Below are 27,557 nucleotides of genomic sequence, written 5' to 3'. Positions count from 1 at the left end.
TTGGAGAGAGATTTTCTAGAAATGTGCATTATAATGAGAGACATTGCTTCCCAAAGTTGATCTGAGCAGATCATCCACCCTCTGACCCCAACTGTTACTGGGTTGAGTTCCTCTTTTTTTTTTTTTTCTTTTGAGTCTTGCTCTGTCGCCCAGGCTGGAGTGCAGTGGCGCGATCTTTGCTCACTGTAACCTCCGCCTCCTGGGTTCAAGCGATTCTTTTGTCTCAGCCTCCTGAGTAGCTGGGACTACAGGTGCCCACTACCACACCTAGCAAATTTTTGTATTTTTTTTAAATAGAAACAGGGTTTCACCATGTTGGCCAGGATAGTGTTGATCTCCTGACCTCATGAGCCACCGTGCCCGGCCTCCTCTCTCTTTTTTAAATCTATTTATTTATTTATTTTACTTTTTGTAGAGCTAGAATCTCACTGTGCTGCCCTGGCTGGTCTCACTCTGTTGCCCTGGCTGGTTCAAGCAATTCTCCTGCCTCAGCCTCTCGAGTAGCTGGGATTACAGGCATGCATCACCACGCCTGGCTAGTTGTGTATTTTTAGTAGAGACAGGGTTTCTCCATGTTGAGGCTGGTCTCAAACTCCTGACCTCAGGTGATCCACCCGCCTCGGCCTCCCAAAGTGCTGGGATTACAGGCGTGAGCCACTACGCCCGGCCTGCACTTGTGCTTTCTTTGGCTCCTCGAATCCCAGAAGATCTCAGAATTAAGGGTTTAGGGTTTTTGTTTTCTCTCCATCCCAGACTTGAAGGTGGACAAATTTGAAGACACCATTTTCTTTAGCAGGAGTTTCCATATTTTGCTGCACATTAGAGTGTGGGAGTGGGAATTTTTAAAATCCCAATCCCCAGATCTCACCCAATTAGATTGGATCAGAATAACTGTGGGTGGCAGCTAGGTGTCAGTATTTTTTTAAGGGTCTCCAGAGGCTTTCAACATTTTTACAAACTATCCCAAATTGCTTGTTGGATCACCTGAGAGATTTATACTTAGAATATTAATAAAAGAACTGCTGGATAGTGTATAGATTCTCTTTGGAAGTATCCTCTCTAAAGGAATAGTAACCACATTCCTGCCTTTAGGTTTCTGGTTTTGGAAGACTCGTACATAATTTGACCCTTCCTTACAATTAGATCCATGAATTGAGGATGAATGGTTTGCCAGGATAAGTAGGATAAAACCTGGAGATGTTGCTGTTAATCTGATTGGAGGCTCTGCCTACATGAGATTTGGTAGGGCATAAGTATTTATAGCATGGCAAAAGCATTCTCTCTAATAATTTGCATTGCAGCAACAAATTTGGAGCTAAAATACAGGTTTTTGGTTTTTGTTTTTATTTTTTTGAAACAGAGTCTCGTTCTGTCACCCAGGTTGAGTACAGTGGTGCAATCATGGCTCACTGCAGCCTCTAACTCCTGGGCTCAAGCAACCCTCTCACCTCAACTTCTCAAGTAGCTGGAACCACAGACGTGTACCAACATGTCTGGCTAACTTTTTTTTTCTTTTGTAGAGACTGGGTCTCGCTATGTTGACCAGACTGGTTTCGAACTCCTGGCCTCAAGTGATCTTCCTGCCTCAGTCTCCCAAAGTGCTGGGATTACAGGCGTGAGCCATCACGCCCAGCCAGTATGACAGTTAAAAAAAAAAAATAGTTTGGCCAGACACAGTGACTCACATTTGTCATCCTAGCACCTTGGGAGGCCAAGGTGGGAGGATTACTTGAGTCCAGGAGGTCAAGACCAGCCTGTGCAACATTATGAGACCTCTTCTCTGCCAAAAATAAAAAAAATTAGCCAGGCAAGTGGCACAGTCCCACAGTCCCAGCTACTTAGGAGGCTGAAGCAGGAGGATCTCTAGAGTCCAGGAGATCGAGGCTGCAGTGAGCTCTGATTGTGCCACTGCACTCTAGCCTGGGTGACAGAACAAGACCCGATCTCAAAAAATAATTACTATTAGAATGGTTTTCATTTTCTGTAAATCTAAATTTTTTTTAAGTGGTTTTCAGATAACAACTGTTCACCAATCTAAGAAGAAAATCTTAGCTAGTACGTAACCACAGATGGTTCTCATTTTTTCTAGTTTCTTCATTTCTGGAGGCAACTCACTCTTGGAAGTTTCTGAATATATTTACCCTTTCCCTACATCTCTGGTTTGAACTTTCGTCCTGGAGGAAATAGTGCTCATAAATGCACATAATCTCTAATCACATGTCAAAGTTAATTATCAGAGAGTAACATACCAGAGATCAGCTGTGGGAAGGAAACAATTTCTACATTCTCCCAGCTGAGGCTTCTGCAGAGGTAGTAGCATGTAGAGTTCCATACCAGCCTTCCTCACGGGCATCCTCTTGCAACTCTCCCTCAGCTCTCAGTCCTACCAATTTCCTGCAACATTCCTTGCTGCAGGCAAGATGCAGCTATGTTTATGGGTTTCCAGAAACTGTAACTTATTTACTTTCATATGATCTGTTTCTCCACCTCAACCTCTAAGAGAACTAGAAAACTGGAGTGGGAAAACTTTAGAAAACTACTAGTATTGACTGGGAGTTGAGGTATTTGTTGTAGCTGCATCCTCCTCCTTCCCCTTACGCCAAACATCAGTAAACAAATATGTCTATCATTCTCCTTTAGAAATAAAAATAGAAACTACATAGACACCATTAACAGGTTTTTGATCATTTAGTGGTGGTTAAAAGGACCTTTGGCTGTTGTAAGAGGTCTAGAGAGAGTAAAGAGGACTTTACTAGGAAAGCAAAGAGAAGACCATAACTGAAGGCATATTCAACTTCTAGAGAACAGGACCAAATTGAACAATAATTTGGCACCAGTGTGTCAGCAACAATTATTAATGTTTATTGTTAACTATTCCTACTAGCACTGGACATTAGGCTTAACATGTACTGCTTTTCTGATCAAGCTAAGGAAATACAATTTTCAAGGGAGGGAACAAGGTAACAAAGTAGGTCAGGTGTGGTGGCTCATGCCTATAATCCCTGAACTTTGGAAGGCTGAGGCAAGAGGATCACTTGAACCCAGGAGTTTTAGTCCAAACTGGGCAACATAGCAAGACCCTTTCTCTATCAAAAAAAAATTTTTTTTAATTAGCTGGACATAGTAGTATGTACCTGTAATCCCAGCTACTCAGGAAACTGAGATGGGAGGATCACCTGAGCCCAGGAGGTCATGGCTACAGTAAGCCATGATCTTGCCAGTATATTCTAACCTGGGCAACAGAGCAAGACCCTGTCTCAAAATATATGTGGGGACAAGCTTTTTATTTGTATTATTTATTTATTTTAAACAACAACATCTTGTCCAAGACAAGTTCTTTTAAAAAGAGGAAAAGAATAAAGAAAAAGAAGGACAGGGCCAGTGGCTCACACCTATAATCCCAGCACTTTGGGAGGCCTAGGTGGGAAGAGTGCTTTAAGCCAAATTCAAGACCAGCCTGGGCAACATATAGCAAGACCTCATCTCTACAAAAAAGTTTTTTAAAAGTATCTGAGCATGGTGGTGTGCACCTCTAGTGCTTGCTACTCAGGAAGCTGAGGAGGGAGGATCACTTGAGCCAAGGAGTATGAGGTTACAGTGAGCTATAATCGCATCACTGCACTCCAGTCTAGGTGACAGAGCGAGACCCTGTGTCAATAAAAAACAAAAAGAAAAATATAAAAGAATCAGGGGTCTTTAAAATATAACAGATGATGGATTCGGTGTCTACATACCTAGGTATGCCTTTACCAGAGCTTCTGCCTTGATATGTGAGTCTGAGGGTTCAACTGTAAATTGCAGAAAACGCATAAAATGGTTTGGTACCAAAGAACTGTTGCTGAGTCTTGTATGTAAGTCCAAAGTGGATGCTATGCAAATGACCTGCAATGCCATCCACAGATGGTGGGCAAAATTGATGGATAAGCTCTTGATCCAATGGGTAGCTTTGTTTTTATTATACATGTCTTTGGACCAGGCAATCATCTACTAAGTCACATTATAATAAGAGGAGGAATACGAATGCTTAAAACACTATGTTAGCTACCCTTACTGTGCTTTGAATTCAAAGCATAATTTCAGAGATAATGAGCTATATCTTCTCCTAAATTTTATCTTTCTTTCCTTCTTTCCTTCTTTCTCTCTTCCTTCCTTCCTTCCTTTCTTTCTTCCTTCCTTCCTTCCTTCCTTCCTTCCTTCCTTCCTTCCTTCCTTCCTTCCTTCCTTCCTTCCTCTCTCCCTCCCTCCCTCCCTCCCTTCCTCCTTTCCTTCCTTCCTCCCTTCCTTCTTTCCTCCTTTCTTCTCTCTCTCTCTCTCTCTCTCCTCTTTCTTTCTTTTGTTTAGAGAGGGGGTCTCATTATGTTGCCCAGGTTGGTCTCAAAATTCCTGGGCTCAAGCAGTCCACCCTCCTCAGCCTCCCAGAGTGCTGAGATTACAGGCATGAGCCACCAGGCCTAGCTTAAATTTGTTTTCCTTGTGTTTATTGAAGTGATTTGAGCTTTATTGAGTCAGGAATGGCAGCACCATTAAACACTTTCATTGGTCATAAAGTTCCTTTCTCAGTGAGGAGGCTTGTGATGTGGAGAAGACATGGGTATTTCAGTGTGAGACAGCCAGTGAACTGTGTGTTTCCTTTAGTACCTACTCACCATGTTATTTTTCTTCTATTTCCCTCCCAGTTGAGGGACAAGCACTGTCCTTCCAGGATGCCATCATTTTACATGGATTTTGGATTAAAATCCACATATTGCAATCCACAATTGCACATAGATTCATATATATGGCCCAATTCTCTAAAATACGTTTGTTTGTATATATGGCAAATACTTGAATACTCTCTGCCTGGGGCCGTGCTTGACACAATCAGTGTGGTAATACTAAGTAATGTTTCTGTCCTTATGAGATTTGAGTATGTTAAGGAAGACATAAAATTCACATGAAAACAAATAGATAAATCACATCAGGCATGAAATACAAAGGTCAGTAAACAAGAATAGGCACCTTCACACATGTAGGGTGTTCAGGGATTCTTTTCTCTGTAGATAACATTTGTCCAGAGATGTAGAGGCCTTAGGTCATTGGACTATTTGAGGAAGGGCATTCCAACAAGAGTGAACAACACGTGCACGGGCCCTAAATGGGGAATAGGGTTTGTGTGTTTGAGGAGCAGCTGTTAGAGCAGAGCAGAGTTAGTGAGGGGTGATCTATAGGCTAAGGAATCAAAATGTTAGGAAGAATCAAGTCCTATATGATTTTTGTGTTTCATTGTTAAGAGTTAGGATTGTCTGTGAAATGTAATTAGTTGCCATTAACTGATGATGTTGAACTTTTATTAATTTTTAAAAGATATAAACCTTTTAATTAAAGTTTAGACATATGCAAAATCCAGATTAAACCAATAAAATGGATCAGTTATTGACTTTCATGCCTTTAGGCATATTTCTTTCCTTTTGTTTTTAAAAATCCTCCTGAAGACTCATGGGTTGAATTTTTCTTCCTTTTGAGTTTGCTATTCTGAAATTAATGTTTTCATTTTCATTGTAGTCTTCAAGTCTAACACTTCAGTTTTTAGTTTTTGTAATTCTGAATTCTGTTCTATCACATCTCAAAGTATTTTATTGTTTTATAGTATATTTTTAAGTAGTGTGGTATACTTTTTTTCTGTATTGAGGCATTTGTTTGATGTGTGTTTAAATTGTCTCTATGTCTGTCATAGAGCACAGTTTTGTGTAGTGTTGTAATTGAATTGGTATTAATCCAGTTTAAAATTGTTACAAATTATGATGTTACTTAATTCCCAGGGAATTCAGTAAGAAAATAACTGAAAAAATATATATTGTGTAAAAAAACAACAAGGGAATTAAAAAGCTATCCCGGGAAATATCTATTTAATAGCAAATTATCCAGTAATAGAAGAATAGAGGAATAAAGGAGATGTAAGACATATAGAAAATAGCAGAATGTCAGCCATACTGTACTATATGATTGCATGTATAGAGGTGGCTAGAGCAGTTAGATTCATAGACAGAAAGTACAATGGTGATTGCAAGTGGCTGGGTGTACAGGAGATGGGGAGACACTATTCAATGGGCACAAAGTTTCTTTAATCAAGATAAAAAAGCTTTTGAGACCTGCTGTACCACATTTTACCAATAGTCAAAAAATTAAGGGTTGTATACTTAAAAATGTAAGTGGCTAGATACCATCTTAAGTGTCCCTACTATAATTTAAAAAAATGAACTCACCAGAAAAAATTTTGAATAAGTAGAAATATTAAAAGCTGTTGTTCATCCCAGGGATTACCTCACGTCTCTCAGTTTTCCCCTTACATTTTCTGTAAATCACAATTTGTCTGAACTTCAAAAACTGTTCCTGTAAAATGTTCCATGAAATAAAACAATACAAGGGATTTTTTTCATCCTCAAAAACAGTAACAGTGGCAGGGCATGGTGGCTCAGGCCTGTAATCCCAGCACTTTGGAAGGCTGAGCCTGGCAGATCACCTGAGGTCAGGAGTTTGAGACCAGCCTGGCGAACATGGTAAAACCCCGTCTCTACCAAAAATACAAAAAATTTAGCCAGGCATGGTGGCACATGCCTGTAATCCCAGCTGCTTGGGTGGCTGAGGTAGGAGAATCACTTGAACCTGGGAGGTGAAGGTTGTAGTGAGTTGAGATCGTGCCATTGCACTCCAGCCTGGGTGAGAAGAATGGAACTCCATCTCAAAGAAAACAAACAAACAAACAAACAGTAACAGAGAGATATTTGGGAATTTTTTTAATAGGTGGAAAGTAAACAACACAAGCCTAAACATTCAAAGGGACAGAGAAGACGTGAAAAGGAAAATTAGAGAATAGGATAAGCAAACAAAACATACTAAAATTTATGGTATATAGCTAAAACAGTGCTAAGACAGAATTTATAGCCATAAATGCCCACATTGAGAAAGAGTAAAGATCTCAAATCAGTAACCTAACTTTCTAAAACCCAACTTTCTTAAACCCAACTTTCTTAAAAACAAGGAAAGAGCAAATTAAACCCAAAATAACTAGAACTGAGGAAATGGTAAACATTAGAACAGAGATAAATGAAATAGAATATAAAAGGAGAATATAAAAATTCAACAAGCCAAAATACAGCAAATTGATAAACTTTTAGATATACTAACCAAAATAAAAAGAAGATCCAAATTTGTAAAATCATGAATGAAAGAGGAACATATCTATTGAACTTATAGAAATAAAAAGAATTATAAGGAAAAGTTAAGAATAACTGAATGCTGACTAATTAGAAAACTTAGATGAATGTTGAACTTCAAACAGAAATACAAACTACCAAATTTTACTTAAGAAGAAATAGAAAATTTGAAAAAGAAAAAAATCTTGGCCAGGTGCGGTGGCTCACACCTGTAATCCCTGCACTTTGGGAGGTTGAGGCAGGTGGATCACAAGGTCAGGAGTTTAAGAGCAGCCTGACCAATAAGATGAAACCCTGTGTCTACTAAAAATACAAAAATTAGCCAGGTATGATGATGCACGCCTGTAGTCCCAGCTAGGCAGGAGGCTGAGGAAGATAATCACTTGAACCTGGGAGGTGGAGGTTTCAGTGATCTGAGATTGCACCACTGCACTCTAACCTGTGCAACAGAGCAATTCTCCGCCCTGCAACACCTCCCCCAATAAAAAAAGAAAGAAATAAAAAAAAAATCTCTTCCTTTCTCTCTTTCTCTCTTTCTGTCTTCCTGCACTTACTCACTTCTCCTCTCTTTACTCATAAAGAGATAGAATCAATAACCCAAAAACTTCCTATAAAAATAGGTGGAGGCCTGGTGCAGTGGCTCTTGCCTGTAATCCCAGTGCTTTAGGAGACCAAGGCAGGAGGATTGCCTGAGATCAGGAGTTCAAGACCAACCTGGGCAACATAGCAAGACCCTTCTCTACAAAAAATTTTTAGCAAATTTGCCAGGCATAGTATTGTGCAGTGAACTATGATCACACCACTGCTCTCTAGCCTGGGTGACAGTGAGAACCTGTTTCAAACAGAACAAAACAAAACAAAAATGTTGGGCTTAGGTGGTTTTCATGGTTGAGTCTACCAAACATTTGTCTAAGAATTGATACCAGTGGTTCACAGAGTTTTCCAAAAGTAACCGATGAGGGAACATTTCTGAAGGTACTCTTCAAGAGCGGTATTTCAATGATAGCAAAATGAGACAAACTCAAAAATATATAGACAAATGTTTCTTGTGCACATAGGTGTGGAAACAACTAGAAAACCAAATGCAGCAACATATAAAAGGGAGTATACATTGTAACTAAGTGGGATTTATCTCAAGAGTGCAAGGTTAGCTCAATAAAGGAAAACCAATTAAGGGAGCATATTCTGTTCCTATAATAAAGGATGACTACTTCATGATCATTCTAATAGATGCAGAATAGACATTTCCTGAAAATGCAACAGGATGAAAACAATAAAATAGGAGTAGAAAGCAGTTTTCTTAACCTGCTACAAACCTTAAGCCCATCTACAAAAGCCCAGAACTAACACAGTTAATAGGAAAAGGCTTAAAGCTTTTCTCCAAAGATGAGAAACAAGACGTCCACTCTTTACATCTCTATTTAGCTTTGTAGTGGAGGTTGTTCCTGGGCAATTAAGCAAGAAAATGAAATAAAAGGCATGAAGATTGGAAAGGAAGAACAAACAGTACCTCTGTTAGGCGATGATAGGATCTTGACTACAGAAAATACCCAGGGCCAGGCGTAGTGGCTCATGCTTTTAATCTTAGTAATTTGGGAAGCTGAGGTAGGATGACTTGAGCCTAGGAATTCAAGACCAGTCTGGGCAACATAGTGAGGCCCACTCTCTATCAAAAAAGAAAAAAAGTAGCTGGGAATGTTGACATGAGTCTGTGGTCCCAGCTACTAATGAGGAGGTGAGAGGATGACTTGAGCCTGTACTCAGGGCTGCAGTGAGCTGTGATTGTGCCACTGTGCTACATCCTGGGCAATGGTTTGAGACACTATCTTAGAAAAAAAAAAAAAAAAAAAAGATGGGCATTGTGGCTCATGCCTGTAATTCCAGCACTTTGAGAGGCCGAGGTGGGTGGATCACTGGAGGCCAGGAGTTGGAGACCAGCCTGAGCAACATGGCGAAACTTTGTCTCTACCAAAAATACAAAACTTAGCTGGGTGTAGTGGCAGGCACCTGTGGTCCCAGCTACCTAAGAGGCTGAGCACTTGAACCCAGGAGGTGGAAGTTGCAGTGAGCTGAGATTGCACCACTGCCAAGGAACACACACACACGCAGTATTAGGGCTAATAAATTTGTTTACCAATATAGAAGAATTAATGATTGTAAAAAAATTGTATTTATGTATGTATGCAATTATTCCAAAATCAAAGTTAAGAAAAACCGTTTATAATAGTATCAATAAAAATATATAGGAATGAGGCTGGGCACAGCGGATCACTCCTATAATCCCTGCTCCCAGCACTTTGGGAGGCTAGTGTGGGCAGATCACCTGAGGTCAGGAGTTCGATACCACCCTGGCCAATATGGTGAAACCTGATCTCTACTAAAAATTCAAAAATTGGGCTGGATGTGCTGGTGCATGCCTGTGGTCCCAGCTACTCAGGAGGATGAGGCTGGAGAATTGCTTGAACCCAGAAGTCAGAGGTTGCAGTGAGCCAAGATTGCACCATTGCACTCCAGCCTACATGACACAGTGAGACTCCATCTCAAAATATATATATATATACACACACACACATATATATATGCACACACACGTGTATATATATGAATGAATTTAACAAAAGTGTAACATTTGTACAGAGAAAACTGGAAAATATGAATGAAATTATATTTCATTTAAATAAATTGAAAGAGATCCCAGATTTATGGATCAGAACACTTAATATTATCAAGGTAGTCGTATCTGTGGAATTGATATAGAGTCATTGTGACCCTATCAGTTTCAGCTGGCTTTATGGCAGAAATTGACAGGTGGATCCTAAAATATATACAGATATGCAATGGAGTCAGAATTGCCAAAATAAGTAAACAAAAAAGAAAAAAAAAATTAGAAAGTTTGCTGGCGGCCGGGCGCGGTGGCTCAAGCCTGTAATCCCAGCACTTTGGGAGGTCGAGACGGGCGGATCACGAGGTCAGGAGATCGAGACCATCCTGGTTAATACGGTGAAACCCCGTCTCTACTAAAAAATACAAAACACTAGCCGGGCGAGGTGGCAGGTACCTGTAGTCCCAGCTACTCAGGAGGCTGAGGCAGGAGAATGGTGTAAACCCGGGAGGCAGAGCTTGCAGTGAGCTGAGATCCGGCCACTGCACTCCAGCCTGGGTGACAGAGCGAGACTCCGTCTCAAAAAAAAAAAAAAAAAAAAAAAAAAAAGAAAGTTTGCTGGCTAATATCTCCTAGTTTTCCTAGACAGAGTTATTAGTCACGGGGTGTAAAGTTTTGGCTATACAAGATGATCAACTCCTAGAGATCTAGTGTACAACAGAGTACCTATTGTTGTAATACCATAGTTAAAAGTCTTATAAGAGGGTGGAACTTATGTGCTGTCAAAAATACACATACACAAAGATAGCAGGAGGAAGCTTTTGCAGGTGATACATATGTTCATTGCCTGGACTGTGTTGATAGTTTTAGGGGTGTATCCAAAGTCATCAAGTTGTATACATCCAGTATATATGGGTTTTTGTATGTCAGTCATAGTACAATAAAGTGGTTTTAAAAAAACCCTAGAAAGTAGGATGGTTCATGTTTTCCAATTTCAAAACTTCCTAGGAAGCTGCAGTTATCAAGATTGTGATACTGACATAAGGATGGACCCACACTTATTCATGAAGTAGAATCAAGAGTCCAACATGTATGGTTCATTGTTTATTGACAAGGGAGCCAAGTCAGGTCAATGGAGGAAAGAATAGTCATTTCAAAAAATGATCCTGGAAGAAAAGGTTATCTCCATGCAAAAGAATGAAGTTAGTCTTTTTCCTTACACCATATGTAAACATTGACTCAAAATGAGTTAAAGACCTAATGGTGTATATGTGCCACATTTTCTTAATCCAATCTGTCACTGATGGACATTGGATTAAGAAAATGTGGCACATATACACCATGGAATACTATGCAGCCATAAAAAAGGATGAGTTTGTGTCCTTTGTAGGGACATGGATGCAGCTGGAAACCATCATTCTCAGCAAACTATCACAAGAACAGAAAACCAAACACCGCATGTTCTCACTCATAGGCGGGAACTGAACAATGAGATCACTTGGACTCGGGAAGGGGAACATCACACACCGGGGCCTATCATGGGGAGGGGGGAGGTGGGAGGGATTGCATTGGGAGTTATACCTTATGTAAATGACGAGTTGATGGGTGCAGCACACCAACATGGCACAAGTATACATATGTAGCAAACCTGCACGTTGTGCACATGTACCCTACAACTTGAAGTTTAATAATAATAAAAAAAAAAAAATCCTAAATAAAATAATAAATCTAGCAATATAAATAATAAATATAGCAATGTAAAAAGATAATACATTATGATTAAGTTGGTTTTATTCTAGAAATGTAAGGTTGCTTTGTCACTAAGTTAATTAATGTAATTCACCGTATTAACAAATTAAAGAGGAAAAGTATATGATTATCTCAAAAATATTTTACAAAATATTTTATAAAATTTGCAATAAAAATTTTTAGCAAATTAGAAAAATAAGTTTCTCAACCTAAAAAAGGATATCTATAAAAGTTCTACAGGCACTGCCACACTTAATGTCGAACTAAAAGCTTTCCCTTTAATATCAGAAATAAAAGAAATGCCTAAATAGCATTGATTTTATTAAAATTATACTGAAGGTTATATAAGCTGTGATAAAGTAAATAATATATAAAAGATGAAAAGGATGAAACGAAACTCTTTTTATTTGCAAATGGTATGACTGGCTAGTAGAAGACCCAGAAGAATCTACAGATAAATAGGAAAAACTAGATTAGACATAGATTTTGGTAGATATAAAAATCAATCTACAAAGAAAATCACATTTTATTAACAAGCACAAAATGTTAAAATATAATATACAATAAAATCAGAAAACAAACAAACAAACAACAACAAAAAAAGACCTAATGGTAAGAAGTAAAGATAAATAACTTTTACAAGGAAATAGAGGAATAAATCTCCTCTAATGGTTTCACAGCACAAGCGAGGTAAGGAGAGATATAATCTATAAGTTGGACCTCATCAAAATTAAAAACTGCATCAAAAGAAGCAAGGTTAACCATACACAGAATGGGAGAAATTATGCACAAATCACACATCTATGGGTCTAGTATTCAGAATACATAATGAACTCTTACAACTCAGTGAAGACAATTCAGTGAAAAATTGACAAAGGATTTGAATAGACATTTCTCCAAAGAAGATAGGCAATAGGCCAACAAGCACATGAAAACGTGCTCAACGTCTGTCATTAGGAAAATGCAATTCAAAACCAGGATTAGATACTACTTCTACCCACCCAGATGGCTACAATAACAGAAGTAGAAGAAAACATTCTGAGTACTGGGGGTAATTGGAATACTCACATACTTCTAATGGGAATGTAAAATAGGCAAGTAAGAAAACCAGCCTGTCAGTTCCTTAAAATATGAAACACAGAGTTACGATGGGACCTGGCAGTACATGCTCCCTTCCTTACGCTGCCTTCAGGTCTTTTCCTAAATGTGGCTGTTTTGCAGTGAGCCATTCCCCCTCATACCAGCCTTCCATAGGCTCCTTTCCAGCTGCATTTTCTCCTTTAGTCCTTTCTGTCCTCCGACATGCCATGTGGTTCACTTGTTGGTTTTGCCTCTGTTCTTTTTGTATTTTTTGAGATGGAATCTTGTTCTGTCACCCAGGCTGGAGTGCAGTGGCATGATCTCGGTTCACTGCAACCTCTGTCCCGCTGGGTTCAAGCAGTTCTCCTGATTCAGCCTCCTGAGTAGCTGGGATTACAGGCATATGCTACCACACCCAGCTAATTTTTGTATTTTTAGGCTGGTCTGGAACTCCTGACCTCAAGTAATCCACTTGAGGCCTCCCAAAGTGCTGGGATTACAGGCGTGAATTTTTTTTTTTTTTTGAGACATAGTCTTGCTCTGTTGCCCAGGCTGGAGTGGAGTGGCATGATCTTGGCTGACTGCAATCTCCATCTCCTTGGCTGACTGCAACCTCCATCTCCTGGGCTGAAGCAATCCTCCTGCCTGAGACTCCTAAGTAGCTGGGACTACAGGCACACATGACCATACCCAGCTAATTTTTTGTATTTTTGGTAGAGACAGGGTTTCACCATATTTCCCAGGATGATCTCAAACTCCTGACCTCAAGTGATCCACTTGCCTTGGCCTCTGAGAGTTCTGGGATTACAGATGTGAGCCACAGTGCCTGGCCGCTTTTGTAGATTTTTATAAATATGGAATTGTACAGTATGTACTGTTGTTTTTCTGCCAGTAGTCAGTGTAATGATTTTGAGATGCATGTGTATTGTTGCAAGTATCAGTAGTTCATTTTGTTTTCACTAAGAAGTGTTCTGTTGTATGGGTATAGCACCATTCTTGTATCCATTTAACTACTGATGGCCTTCTGGGTTGTTTCTTTCTAGTTTAGGGCTATAATGAGTGTAGCTGGTATGAAAATTTGCTTACATATTTTTAGGTGGACATAGATTTTGTGTTCCTAAGAGTGGAACTCAGAAGTAATAAGGGTGTGGTTAACTTTTTTGTAAACTTCCAGGGGTTTTCCAGAGTAGTTATTCCCTTTTACATTTCTGCTACCAATATGCAAATTCACCTCCTCCCCCATATCCTCTCCAATACTTGTTATCACCAGTCCTTTTAGTTTTAGTTATTATAATTCATAGCTGGTAGTAGCTTACTGTGGGATTTTTGTTTGTTTTTTTGTTTTTGAGATAGAGTCTCGCTCTGTCACCAGGCTGGAGTGCAGCAGTATGATCTTGGCTCACTGCAACCTCCACCTCCTGGGTTCAAGCGATTCTCATGCCTCAGCCTCCCAAATAGTTGGGATTACAGGCACGGACCACCACACCCAGCTGATTTTTGTATTTTTAGTAGAGATGGGGTTTCACCATGTTGGCCAGGATGGTCTTGATATCCTGACATTGTGTTCTGCCCGTCTCAGGCTCCCAAAGTGCTGGGATTGCAGGTGTGAGCCACTGCGCCTGGCCGCTTATTGTGGTTTTAATTTTCCTTTCCATAGTGACTAATGATCCTGAGCACTCACTGCACTTACATGCACTTTCTGGGCATCTACATGTTTTGGAGTATTTGTTAAAATCACATTAATATCTTATATTTGAAATGTAAAAGTTCTTTATTTTGGACACAAGTTCTGTTTTTTTTTTTTTTTTTTTTTTTTTTTGGAGACAGAGTCTCACTCTGTCACCCAGGCTAGAGTACAGTGGAGGGATCTAAGCTCACTGCAACCTCCACTTCTGGGGTTCAAGGAATTTTCATACCTCAGCCTCCCAAGCAGCTGGGACTACAGAGTCCCAGAGTATAGCTTATTTATTCACTTGACTAAGAATGTTTCACAAGGAGCAAACATTTTTAACTTGATACATTCCAGTTTATAAATTCCCATTTTATGATTTGTAGGTTTTGTGTCCATTATACGAAATCTATGCCTATCCCAAAGTGGCAAAGATTTGTGCCTGTATTTTCATGATATTGTGTAATGTTTGTTTTTCTGTTTAGTTCTATATCCATTTTGAGTTAATTTTTAAGATGTGGGGTGAGTAGGTATCAGGACTCGTTTCTTCCTCTGTGGATATCCAGTTATTCTAGTACCATTTTAAAAAGTTTTTGGCCAGTACAGTGACTCCCATCTGTAATCCTAGTAGAGTTTGAGACCATCCTGGGTGACATAGTGAGACCCTGTCTCTACATAAAACAAACAAACAAACAAACCTCAAAATAAAACCCAACTTCTTTTCCCTACTGGATTTGTTCAGCACATTTATCAGAAGCCATATTGATGTGTAAACTTGTGTCTATTTCTTGTCTCTGTTCTGGTTCAATGATCTAGTTATCTAACCTCATATCGTCACCTGGAATCTTTGAGAAAAGCAGATTCTCTGCCTCCTCTTCAGACTTACTAATTGAGAGACTCTAGGGGCAGGGTGCAGCAGTTTGTGTTTGACAGGAACTCTAGGTGATTCTTATGGCACGTTAAAGCTCATCAGTGACTGCCTGTGCCAATACCACATTATCTAGCTAATGGCTAACTCCTAGGTTCTAAACCCAAGTTGTGTATGTCCTCTACAACTCTGTTCTTTTTATGTTTTGAGAGAGGGTCTCACTCTGTTTCATAGGCTGGAGTACAGCGGCATGATCACAGCTCACTGCAGCCTTGACCTGCTAAGCTTAAGTGATCCTCCCAGCTCACCCATCTGAGTAGCTGGGACTACCGGCATGCACCACCCTGCCCTACTAGTTTAAAAAATTTTTTTTGTAGAGGTGGGGGTCTCATTATTGTGTTCAGCATGGTCTTGAACTGCTGAGCTCAGGTGATCCTCCCACCTTGGCCTCCCAATTCGACTCTTCTGATATAGAAGGCTTTGGATATTCTTAAGTTTATGTTTCAAAGCCTGCTCTTACTATGCTTGGACAAATTTGGGAATAATTGAAATGTAACAATGTTCAATCTTCAGATTCATAAATATGTTTTATCTTTTTTTTTTTTTTTCTGTTTGAGACAGGGTCTGGTTCTATCACCCAGGCTGGAGTACAGCGGTGAGAGCTTGTCTCACTGCAACTTCTGCCTCCCAGGCTCAAACCATCCTCCCACCTCAGCCTCCTGAATAGCTGGGAGTACAGGCGCTTGCCACTACACCTGGCTAATTTTTTGTATCTTTAGTAGATAGGGGGTTTGGCCATGTTGCCCAGGTTCAACCCTCCATCCTCAGTCTCCCAGAGTGTTTGGATTATGGGTGTGAAACACTGTGCCTGACTGTTTTATCTGTCTTCATATTTCTGTAGGTCTTCTTTCAGTTGTGTGCCTCAGTTGGCCATATACTGGTCTTGCACATCTGTTGTAAGATTTATTCCTAAATATTTTATGTTTTGAGGCTATTATATATGGAATTGCTTTTGTTTAAACTTTATTTTAAAATGTTTGTTTTTGAGACAGAATGTTACTCTTGTTGCCCAAGCTGGAGTGCAATGGCTTGATCTCGGCTCACCACAACCTCTGCCTCCCAAGTTCAAGCGATTCTTTTGCCTCAGCCTCCCAAGTAGCTGGAATTACAGGCATACACACCACCAAGCCCAGCTAATGTTATATTTTTAGTAGAGATGGAGTTTCTCCATGTTGGTAAGGCTGGTCTCAGACTCCCGACTTCAGGTGATCTGCCCACGTTGGCATCCCAAACTACTGGGATTACAGGCATGAGCCACCGTGCCTGACCAATTGTTTCTTATGTCAGCCTTCATCTTGTGACCTTGGTGGATTCACTCATTAGTTCTTGTGGCTGTATTGTATATGGCTTAGAATTACTGTGTAAACAAGCCAGCCATGGTGGCTCACTCCTATAATCCCAGCACTTTCAGAGGCTGAGGAGGGAGAATCACTTGAGACCAGGAGTCCAAAACAAGCCTAGGCAACTTAGTGAGACCCTGTCTCTACAAAAATAAAATTAGCCAGACATGGTGGCACACACCTGTACTGGAGGCTGAGGTGGGAGGATTGCTTGAACCCAGGAGTTTGAGGCTATCTTTTTTAAAGCAAGAAACTGTTGGCCGGGCGCGGTGGCTCACGCCTGTAATCCCAGCAGTTTGGGAGGCCGAGGTCGGCAGATCACAAAGTCAGGAGTTCAAGACCAGCCTGACCAACATGGTGAAACCCCGTCTCTTCTAAAAACACACACACACACACACAAATAGCTCAGTGTGGTGGCACGCGCCTGTAATCCCGGCTACTCAGGAGGCTGAGGTAGGAGAATTGCTTGAACCTGGGAGGTGAAATTTGCAGTGAGCCGAGATTGCACCACTGCACTCCAACCTGGGCAACAGAGCGAGACTCCGTCTCAAAAAAAAAAAAAAAAAAAGACCGGGCGCGGTGGCTCAAGCCTGTAATCCCAGCACTTTGGGAGGCCCAGATGGGCGGATCACGAGGTCAGGAGATCGAGACCATCCTGGCTAACACGGTGAAACCCCGTCTCTACTAAAATACAAAAAAAATTAGCCGGGCGAGGTGGTGGGCACCTGTACTCCCAGCTACTCGGGAGGCTGAGGCAGGAGAATGGCGTGAACTCGGGAGGCGGGGCTTGCAGTGAGCTGAGATCCGGCCACTGCACTCCAGCCTGGGCAACAGAGCCAGACTCTGTCTCAAAAAAAAAAAAAAAAAAAAAAAAAAAGCAAGAAACTGTCTGTAAAAAAAAAAAAAACTTTGTAAAAAACAAGTAGAACCTTAGAAACTTTGCAAATAGAGACACTTTCAACGCTTCTTTTCTAATCTTTTTGTCAGTAGAACATTGAATAGACACAGGAAAAGTTAGTTTATTCCTGATTAATAATTAAATATAATACTTTAGGTTTTTAAAAAAATCTTATCTTTATTCCTCCACAAATGACTTTCCCTTCTCTTCCCTTCTTTACAAAGATTTGTAATTTCTTTTTTTTTTTTTTTTGAGACTGAGTCTTGCTCTTTTCACCCACGCTGGAGTGCAATGGTGTTATCTCAGCTCACTGCAAACACCGCCTCCTGGTTCAAGCAATTCTCCTACCTCAGCCTCCTGAATAGCTAGGATTACAAGTGCGTGCCACCACTCCTGGCTAATTTTTTATTTTTAGTAGAGATAGGGTTTCACTATGTTGGCCAGGCTAGTCACGGACTCCTGACCTCAGCCTCCCAAAGTGCTGGGATTACAGGTGTGAGCCATCATATCCAGCCATGATTGGTATTTCTGACTTATGTCATTTTCCTTCCCTCTGAAGACCTTCTTTTAACATTTCTTGAAATGTAGGTCTATTGGTGGTAAATTCAGTCAGTTTTTGTCTCTGAAAGTCTTTGTTTTTCCCTTCCATTTGAAGAATAATTTCACTGGATACAAAATTCTAGCTGTGTGGGGTTTTTGTTTTGTTTTTTTGTTTTAACAATGTAAACATTTTACTCTTTGTTTGCATGATTGCTGAAGGGAAATATTATACATTGTCATTATTGTCCTTGTTCCTTTTTAGGTGAGGTGGTTTCCCACTCTGGCTTCTTTCAAGGATCTCTGTTTGTCTTTTGTTTTCTGCTGTTACGCCCAGACCGTTTATTCCCCGAAGAAGACCACCAGAGTCCAGAGTCAAAGCTAAGCAGCAAGGATCTTTATTACAGGTTCAAACCTGGAACTCCCACTCGCTTGTGAAACGAGACGGGCAGGAGAGCTCCCCCACTGAGCTCCGAGCAGTGTTATATAGTCTAAGAAAAGTGGGCATAGAATTATTATACAAGTCAGATGTATGATTGGCTAGTGTTTGAACAAGGCGATTTGGCTAATTATGATTGGTTCCCGCCATTTCTGATATTTCGGTTCAACCCTTAAGGTGGGAGAGCAGTTTTACACAAAGGCAGTTAATTATATTGCGTCAGGTTGCACAACCGGTTTATGGCAGCATGGGTGTATCTTACTTAAACACGTCTTGTGACCCGGCCTCAGAAAGAAAAACAGGTACTTACAGAACTTACGAAATCTCTGGTACGTGCAGAGATTAGAGAGCAGAACAAAAGGGTTTGGCAATAGGGTGTGGCGGGGGAGCGGGTACGCATTTTTGTGTCTTTGTGTCCTTTCACTGCAGTTTGAATGTAATATGCCTAGGGGTAGGCTTTTTTCATTCTTATGTTCATTAGTGTTCTCTGAGCTTCTGGGACTTGTGGTTTGGGTCTGCCATTTATTTAGAAAATTTTTAAGTGATTAATTTTCAAATAGTTCTGTTGGTCATTTCTGTCTTCCTCTTCTGGTATTCTCTTTACATACATATTACACCTTGTAATCGTCCCAGAGTTCTTGGATATTTGGTTTCACTTTTTTCCCCTCTCTTTTCATTTCAAGTTTTGAAGTTTCTGTTGACTCAGCTTCAGGGTTACCGATTCTTTCCTTGATTTTCCTAGTCTACTGGTGAGACTACTAAAGGCATTCTTTATGTCTAATACAGTATCTTTGATTTCTGGCATTTCTTTTTGATTCTTTCTTAGAATTTCCGTATCTATGCTCATATCACCCATCTGGTGTTGCCAATTTTGTGGCAAGTTGTCCACTTTTTACATTAAACCCTTAGCACAGTCATCACAGTTATTTTAAATTCACAACTTGATAATTCCAAAACCTCTGCCTTATCTGGGTCTGGTTTCAATGCTTGCTTTGTTTTTTTTGGAAGATGTTTTATTTTCAGCATGCCTTGTAATTTTTGTTAGAAAAAGCTGGACATGATGTATCCCATAAAAGGAACTGAGGTGAATACACCTTCAGTGTAAAGTTTGAGGTTCGTCTGCCTAGGAGTTAGGCTATGTTTATTGTGTGCTGTCGGTGTTGCAGCTTCAATTCTTCTAGACTTTATTCATGTTTTCTCTTTTGTGTTGGGATTTCCTTAACAGTTCTTTCTTAAATGGAGACTGTCTTTCAGCTCTCTCAGTGGGAATCCAATTTTCATACTGTAGCCCTGTTGAGATAGAGGTAAAGTATTGCAGAGGGGAAGTTCTCTGTAATCTTATGATTAACACCCTTCCCCTGACCCTACCATGCACCAGAGGGTTTAGATTGTGAGATTGTGACCTTCACAGGAATTTCCTAATTTCTTGGCCTTTTTTTTTTCTCTCCTATACTCTTTTTTTTTTTTTTCTGAGACAGAGTCTCACTCTGTTGCCCAGACTGGAGTGCAGGGGCATGATCTTGGCTTACTGCAATCTCCTTCTCCCAGGTTCAAGCGATTCTCCTGCCTCAGCCTCCCAAGTAGCTGGGACTACAGGTGCGTGCCACCACGCCTGGCTAATTTTTGTATTTTTAGTAGAGATGGGGATTCACCATCTTGGCCAGCCTGGCCATGACACTCAGCTAATTTTTGTATTTTCAGTAGACACGGAGTTTCACCATGTTGGCCAGGCTGGCCTCAAACTCCAGGCCTCAAGTGACTGCCTGCCTTGACTTCCCAAAGTGTTGGGTACAAGCATGAGCCATGGCACCCAGCCAGTTTTATGCAGTTTTAATGAAACAACTCCCCCAATTCAATTAAGATACCAATTGTATTTGTATCCTACCCTATTAGTCACTCAAGTGAATATCATCATCCAATAATGAAATACCTGTAAAACAACCAAAAGCTGGAGGGCGGGGGGTTAAAGGGAGGAGATACATGATTTTTACTATTTGCTTTTTTTTTTTTTTTTTTTTGAGATGGTCACGCTGTGTCACCCAGGCTGTAGTGCAGTGGTGCGTTCATGACACTGCAGCTTTGACCTCCGCTGGCTCAGATGATCCTCCCTCCCCAGATTCCGAAGTGGATGGGATTACACACGCACATCACCATGCCCGGCTAATTTTTGTATTTCTTTGTAGAGACTGGATTCTGCCATGTTGCCCGGGCTGGTTTCAAACTCCTGGGCTGAAGTGATCCACCCGCCCCAGGCTTGCGAGGCACTGGGGTTACAGGTGTGAGCCACCAGGCCTGGCCTGTTTTATTGTTTAATACTTGAACATTTAAGGCTTTCAGTTGACAGCAGCAGTCCCAGCCTCTGCATAATTAAGCCAAAAAGATAGGTAGCTCACAGAATAATTGGGAAGGATAGAAATCCAGGCTCACAGTTAGGCTTCTAGGAACTATGCCCAAAATTATGCCATGGGACAGGTATAGTGGGTAAGTTACCTGCCTCTCCTGCTGGCACAAAAATTATGGGAATTGCCGCTGTTGACACACAGATGTGCTGTCTGCACCTGATACATGTACATGAGCAACTACTCTTGCCTGCGAAAGCTGGAACCTCCACCTCCACCCTTGCCCACAAAACGGATTCCATTTGAAACCTTAAGTTGATCAATTTTGAAATATCTTGATATGAGTTTCACTGGTGAAACTTAGATACAAGACTTAGTCACATGCCCTACTTCAAAAGAGCCCAAGGAACTGAAGAAATTCCCTAGATCTGGCAAAAATGGACAGGGAGTATGGCTCATGCCTGTGATGCCAACATTTTGAGAGGATGAGGTGGGAGGATCGCTTAAGCCCAGGAGTCTGAGTCTGCAGTGAGCTGTGACAGCACCACTGCACTCAAGCCTGGACAACAGAGTGAGCCCCTGTCTCAAAAAAATTTCAAAAATCTTTGAAAGGTACTGAGTGGCCAGAAAAATGAACAAATGCCTCCTATCTTCTGTCTTTTGACATCTCATCCACAACATACACCTTTCTTCCACAATCAAATTTAACATCTTTGCCTACAACAAAATATTGCTGCCCCATATACTGCCACCACACATTAACATAAATGCAAAGATCATCCAACTGTTATAACTTTCTGTCACCATTTTCTTTTCTTTTCTTTTTTTTTTTTTTTTTTTTTGAGATGGAGTCTTGCTGTGTCGCTCAGGCTGGAGTGCAGTGGCATGATCAGACTCATTGCAACCTCCGCCTCCCGGGTTCAGGCAATTCTCCTGCCTCAGCCTCCTGAGTAGCTGGGATTACAGGTGCATGCCACCACTTCTGGCTAATTATTTGTATTTTTAGTAGAGATGGGGTTTCACCGTGTTGAACAGGATGGCCTCGATCTCCTGACCTCGTGATCCGCCCACCTCAGCCTCCCAAAGTGCTGGGATTACAGACATGAGCAAGCGTACCCAGGGAACTGTGGCCATTTTCAAAGCCATGATTTATGGGAATAGCAGTTCTTTCTCTTTGTGAGTAAACAGAGGCCACCAAAATAAGAACAAAGAGAGGCTTATGCATACAGAATCTGCTGCATAGTAAGGGTTCTGTTTAAGCTCTATTTGTTTATGTTGTCTATAGATTCTGGCCTTTGTTGCATACATCATTTGTATCTTCTCTCCCATTCTGTAGGTTGTCTGTTTGCTCTGTTGATAGTTTGTCTTGTTGTGTTTTAGCTTTTATTTTACTATTTACTTATTTATTTATTTAGAGATGGAGTCTCGGTCTGTCACCCAGACTGGAGTGCAGTGGTGTGATCTGGGCTCACTGCAACCTCTGCCTCTTGGGTTCATGTGATTCTCCTGCCTCAACCTCCTGAATAGCTGGGATTACAGGTGTGTGCCACCACGCCCAGCTAAGTTTTGTATTTTTATTAGAGATGGAGTTTCACCATGTTGGTCAGGCCGGTCTTGAATTCCTGACCTTGTGATCCGCCCACCTCAGCCTCCCAGCTTTTAGTTTAATTAGGTACCCCTTGTCTATTTTTGTTTTTGCTGCAATTGGTTTTTTGGAAACTTAGCCAAAAATTCCTTACCAAGGCTGATGTTGAGAAGAGTATTTCCTAGGTTGTCTACCAGGATTTTTATAGTTTGAGGTCTTATATTTAACTCTTTAATCCATGTTGAGTTAATTTTTGTATATGGTGAAAGGTAGGGGGCCCAGACTCAATCTTCTGCATATGGCTAGCCAGTTATCCCAGAATCATTTATTGAATAGGGAGTCCTTTCCCCATTGCTCATTTTTGTTGACTTTGTTGATGACCAGGTGGTCGTAGGTGTGTGACTTTATTTCTGTGTTCTCTAACCTGTTCCATTGGTCTGCGTGTCTGTTTTTGTAACACTACTATGCTATTTTGTTTACTGTAGCCTAGTAGTATAGTTTGAAGTTGCATATATGATGCCCATCAGCAGTGGACTGGATAAAGAAAATGTGGTACATATATACCATGGAATATTACATAGCTGTAGAAATAAAACCATGTCCTTTCCAGCACCGTGGATGCAGATGGAAGCCATTATCCTAAACGAATTAATGCAGCATCAGGAAACCAAATACCCCAGGTTCTCACTTACAAGTGGGAGCTAAACATTGAATACACACGGACACAGAGATGGGAACAGTAGACACTGGGGCCTGCTTGAGTGGGGAGGGTGGCATGAGGCTATGGGTCAGAAAACTATTGGGTACTGTGGTCACCACCTGGGTGATGATCTCATTTGTACACCAAACCCCAGTGACTTGCAATTTACCCATTAACAGGCCTGCACATATATCCCTTAAACCTAAAAATAGAAAAAATTAAAAATAAATAAATGAGGTATGTGTCTAATTGTTGAACGTTTTGAAAGGTAACCAAAAGAGACATTGAAAATAGAGTGGCCGGGTGCAGTGACTCACACCTGTAATCCCAGCACTTTGGGAGGCTGAGGCAGGTGAATCAAGAGATCAGGCATTCGAGACCAGCCTGGCCAAGACGGTGAAATCCTGTTTCTTCTAAAAATACAAAAATTAGCTGGGCGTGGTGGCACACGCCTGTAATCTCAGCTACTTATGAGGTTGAGGCAGGAGAATCAGTTGAACCCAGGAGGTGGAGGTTACAGTGAACTGAGATTGCACCACTGCACTCTAGCCTGGGTGACAGAGCAACACTCTGTCTCAAACAAAAGAAAAAAAGAAAATAGTGAGAGCACCATATAAGGAAATTGGTCCAGGCACTGGGGTAAGGGGTGAGTGTCAGCCAAGTCATCAGCTATCAGAACAGGAAGCCATCTTCTGTTCTACAAGAAGAGCATGAATCAATTGACCTAAAGAAATGGCCAGTCAGACTGATAGAAGCTAGCTTGGATGCTTTTTAATTCACATGACTTCAGTAATCTTTGGTAAGATTAACCTGGTAAATTTAATCTTAAAATTCTCTTCAATAGTTTAAAATCTTCAAGCCAATGTGAAATTAAAATTGCAGTTTTTTACACTGGGAATTCCTAAGAAATAGTCATATTTGGTAGGGAAATATCCCAGACATCATAAAGGCCAGTCCCACAGGGCTTGCATATGAAGCATATTAACTGCTTCATCTGGGGTGCTCCATTTGATATTTTGTAGGGAGAGTTGGGTATTCCTCTTCTCAGAGTGAATAGACCTTACAGTGGTATTTATCTGGTCCACTAGATTGGTTGCAGGCATAACCTCCTGTGCACTTGGATCACATGTACTCATCAGTGATTGTTTAATAGTGACCTGCGGGTCCTGCATCAACCCAAACAAGTGCTTTTATTCTGCAGCATTTACAATTAAGGATTTTGTTCTTAAAGTAGTTATGTTTACAGTTCATTATACTAAAGCTCAAGAATCTGATACTAACCTACAATATGGAAAAATTTCTTTACATTATATCCTACGGTTTAATAGTTACTTGGTTTTGCCTTTACACCACATTGAGGATCTTCTTGGTCACCACAGGTGTACCCTGGTGTTTAATTATTTTTCTTTTTATCCATTTAGTTTTTTATGTGTATATACATGTACTTATATTACATATAAATAATATATATTATTTTAAAGTGACTCAAATAGTTTTCTAACTAGGAAAAAGTGACATTTTCTTTAGCAAAATCCACATTTGTGTTTTATAAGCTTCACCAAAAACACATTTTACACTCCTGCTGTTTTAACTTTGAATAACCGAAATTCCCAGGGTAAAAAACTGAGATTTTAATTTAACATTGGCTTTAAGATTTTAAACTATTGAGGAGAATTTTAAGGTTAAATTTACCAGATTAATCTTACCAAAGATTACTGAAGTCATGTGAATTAAAAAGCACCTGAGCTAGCTTCTATCAGTCTGATTGGCCCTTTCTTTAGGTTGGTTGATTCATGCTCTTTCATGCAGTTTAATAGTGAAATATCACTTCGCAGTGGCACATATAAACAAGTACATAAGGCCCAAAAGATATTTCATTTTCCTGTTTTCAAAAATTATCTCATTTACTTTAGACTATTAATTAAAAAGCTACAGCACATGCTAAAGAGGAGAGTTACCATCCAAGGCCTTCTTAAAAGAGGGAAGACGAAGCAGCTGGGTGCAGCTTCTGAGATAGCAATTTGAATAATTTCAAAAAGAAATAGATCATAGAATTTAAAAATTAAAAACTATTTGTATTAACAATATTTTTAAAGAAATTGTGTTTTATCCAATTAGTTTTGTATAAGTATTTTTAATATCAATGTTCAATTTCTGGAAGAACTTTATTATATTTTTTCTATTTATTTATTTGTTTGTTTATTTATTTATTTATTTATTTTTATTTATATTTTTGAGATGGAGTCTCACTCTGTCGCCCAGGCTGGAGTGCAGTGGCACCATCTCCGCTCACTGCAAGCTCCACCTCCTGGGTTCACGCCATTCTTCTGCCTCAGGCTCCCAATTAGCTGGGAATACAGGCGCCCACCACCATGCCCAGCTAATTGTTTTGTATGTTTAGTAGAGACGGGTTTCACCGTGTTAGCTAGGATGGTTTCAGTCTCCTGACCTTGTGATCTGCCCACCTTGCCTCCCAAAGTACTGGGATTACAGGCGTGAGCCATGCACCTGGCCTATTTTTTCTTAATTGTAGTCAATTGATCACATATTTTTTTTTTTTTTTTTTTTGAGACGGAGTCTCACTCTGTCACCCAGACTGGAGTGCAGTGGCCGGATCTCAGCTCACTGCAAGCTCCGCCTCCCGGGTTCACGCCATTCTCCTGTCTCAGCCTCCCGAGTAGCTGGGACTACAGGCGCCCGCCACCTTGCCTGGCTAGTTTTTGTATTTTTTTAGTAGAGACAGGGTGTCACCGTGTTCGCCAGGATTGTCTTGATCTCCTGACCTCGTGATCCGCCCGTCTCAGCCTCCCAAAGTGCTGGGATTACAGGCTTGAGCCACCGCGCCCGGCAGATCACATATTTTTAAAAATTCTTTTTTTTTTTTTTTCTGTTTTCTACTAACCTTGATATTATTTAAGCCATTCAGAAAATGCTTGGATTTTCTGGCTTGAAAAAGAAATATTTATCTTTCTTGAACAACCCCGTCATTTTATTTTAGGAAAAAAATTTATCATCCAAGATACTCATATAAATTTACCTTTGTTTAAGCTTTCTTACAAAACAATCCTTATTTTTTTTTAACTTTTTTTTAAACATTGCTCTCATTTCCTGGTTCCTTTTTAACCTTGATTTATATAAAACATTTAAAGATGTTTTGAATTAGACCAAAATTTGTTACTAAGAACACATTAGTAAAAAGAATGTTACTTTACATTAGTAAAACAAGAATGATGTACTAATACATGTACATTTAAATTAGAAAATACCTAGAAATTTCAGACATTTAATAAAATATTTAACATAAGTTTAGATCCTAAATTATGACAAATTTGTTTCTAAATATTCCATTTCATTTACCTAGTGTATTAGTGCGTTTTCACACTGCTGATAAAGACATACCCGAGACTGGGCAATTTACAAAAGAAAGAGGGTAATTAAACTTACAGTTCCACATGGCTTGGGAGGCTTCACAATCATGACAGAAGGCAAGAGCAGCAAGTCACATGTTACATTGATGGCAACAGGCAAAAATGGCTTGTGTAGGAAAATTGCCCCTTATAATAATCATCACATCTCGTGAGACCTACTATCACGAGAATAGCAGGGGAAAAACCTGCCTACATGATTCAATTACATCCCAGTTGTTCCCTCCCACAACACATGGAGATTCAAGATGAGATTTGGGTAGGGACACAACCAAACCATATCATATTGTTATTTTAATAGTTTACCTAGATTATTCATAAAAACTGTGGTAGTCACCATTTAAAGTTATTTTTCTCTCAACCATTTTTATAGAGTGAATTTCAGGTAATTACCTAAGTAAGAACCTTAAGATTAAATATAGGCCAGTTGTGATGGCCCAATCCTGTAATCCCAGCACTTTGGGAGGCTGAGGCAGGTCAGTCACTTGAGGCCTGAAGTTTGAGACCAGCCTGGCCAACATGGTGAAACCCTGTCTCTACTAAACATACAAAAATTAGCCAGCTGTGGTGGCACACACCTGTAATCTTAGCTACTTAGGAGGCTGAAGAATGAGAATCACTTGAACCTGGGAGGCAGGGGTTGCAGTTAATTGAGTTCATGCCACTGCAGTCCAGCCTGGGCAATAGAGAGACACTCGGTCTCAAAACAAACAAAAAAAAATAGGAAAAAAGAAAAAGATTAAATATATGTTTATATGTTTGTAAAATATTCAAGATTTGACTTTTCAGCAATAATAATATTAATGTCTTATATATTTTAAAATTACACAAGCAAGGATCATTCTGATTTTGGCTAGGTTTACAGTTTTATAACCCTTATGCCAAATTTTGACATCTTATATAGTATTTCACAGGGATAAGTATGAAATGGCTTAATCAATAAATACAAACAACAATGTATGCTGCCAATTCGTGACACATCTAATATTGATTTACCAAAAATTTTAAAGCCAGTTTACTTATTAAAGGTTTTGCTTAAGTCTCGTGAACTTGAAAAGCATTTGGGCTTCTTA

This window comes from Chlorocebus sabaeus, chromosome 16 (assembly GCF_047675955.1).
Source record: "Chlorocebus sabaeus isolate Y175 chromosome 16, mChlSab1.0.hap1, whole genome shotgun sequence".
Classification (NCBI taxonomy): domain Eukaryota; kingdom Metazoa; phylum Chordata; class Mammalia; order Primates; family Cercopithecidae; genus Chlorocebus; species Chlorocebus sabaeus.
This window is presented reverse-complemented; position numbering follows the sequence as displayed.